We start from the raw sequence: 1,849 nt of genomic DNA on the forward strand, positions 1-1,849 counted from the left end.
GAGGGAGGGAGGGAGGGAGGGAGGGAGGGAGAAGGAGAGGTGCTGCGGGGCAGCGTGGGTCCGTGCCGGGGCACAGCAGCGACCAGCGACTGCAGATGAAAGAGAAAGGAGGGACGAGTGGGAGGGGGCGACGCAATCCACCGCATGCAGCCGCAAAGGGTTTGCTCCGCTTGTCATGTAATCGGGCCGGGCCGTGCCTGGCTGGACCGGACTGGACCACGCGCCGCGAATGTCACGGCCGCAATCCTCATCATAACGGCAACTCGGCATGCTACTTAGCTGCAGCGCGGAGTGGGGCACGTAACGCAGCACCCAGCAGCGACGGCGTAATAATGATGTTCGTTTGCGCCGAAAATGGGGGGTGTAGCTCGCGGCGGAGTGGCTGCTGCTCAGCTGATGGCGTTCGTTGTTGGCGTTGCGGTTGCGTCCTCGCGCCCGCGGGCGGGCCGGGCGGTGGGCCGGGCGGTGGGCCGGGCCGTTCAACCCGCGCGGCAGCAGGCACGCGGACCACTCGTCACGTGTGGGCCCCCAGTCAACATGGCATCAAAAATGAGGTCGGATAGGTCAAGATTAATAGGTCATTTCGACATCTTTTCGTGTCGTTTTGGACGAAATCCTTTTCATGTCTGTCTGTACCTGCATGTAACAAGGTGGCTGATTAATCCCGCGTGCTCTGCTGTCGTTGTGCCGCACTACACATTACACGCAGGCGAGCTGACGGGTTTGCCCGGTTTGCCTATCAACCATGGCGCCTTAAGTAATCAACCAGATAGCACATCCGCCATTCGCCCATATGCGAATCTGCAAAGTTCTTCCTGAGCAAGCTATCGTAGCGCCTGGTAGGTAGGCAACATCTTGCCTGCGGTGCATACGTGTATTGCGGGGCGGCCTACCCCGAGTCTCGCAGGCGCCCAGCTCCCGTAACTAGCCGAATAATTCCGAGAAGAACGGGCCGCACTTTCCGGACGACCCCGTAGGACTACAGGCCGAGCGAGTAGACAACCCGCCCGTGCGTACAGCATAATAACTACAGCGGTGCATGGGGTTAATCAGCCACCAGGTCTCATTCCCTCCCCTGCAACCAACAAAATTTGAAACTCTGGTGACGGTATTGGTATAACCAAGAAACAGGAAAAAGTGAAAGTGATGTCATTTGAATTCAAGGGGAACTCCCTGACGTCAAAATGACTTCACTTTGACTTTTTCCTGTTTCTTCGGTTAGTCGATCTTTATGTCCTCGCTTTATCCATCGACCAACCGCAGCTAGCCGCCAGTAACTCAAATTCTGAGCACAATTCAAGGAACAAAACGAGGAAAATTTTAAAAAGTTTGGGGTTTTAAAAAGTTTGTTTATAACGCTGCGAATTTGGAGAGCCCGATAATTGGACGACTTCCACTTAACTACCTGGAAAAGTTGTACCTCTGTCGCTGTCACAAGGACTGTCCGAATTCGCAGTCGATAATAGGTACAGTCACAGTTTCGTGTTCGTGCTACAAAAAGTACGGACGGACGGTCGTAAACCGCCCACCTGACATCTGAAGCAAAGCCCGCCTCGGGCAGGGCACGAAGCAGCACGACTTTAGCAGAGCGCGGCGTAGTGAGGTGGAGGTGGGCATGGAAACAACTAGGTAACTTTAATTAATTAAAAACGTGCAAAGCAGAGCCCTTTAGCCCCCTCCACGGAGGGGCCGATGCACGAGAGAAGCAGACGCAAAGTTGTGACGTGCTCGGCAGCAGCAGCAGCAGCGTTGAGGTCTGCGGGCAGCGGCTGTATGGTACCCCCACCTCCCTGTACGCCCAGTTTCTCAACGTGGGCCGCCGCGTCGAGTGCACCCATAGTGCGCCCTG

Source organism: Frankliniella occidentalis, unplaced genomic scaffold, assembly GCF_000697945.3.
Source record: "Frankliniella occidentalis isolate FOCC.00 unplaced genomic scaffold, Focc_3.1 Scaffold4196, whole genome shotgun sequence".
Classification (NCBI taxonomy): domain Eukaryota; kingdom Metazoa; phylum Arthropoda; class Insecta; order Thysanoptera; family Thripidae; genus Frankliniella; species Frankliniella occidentalis.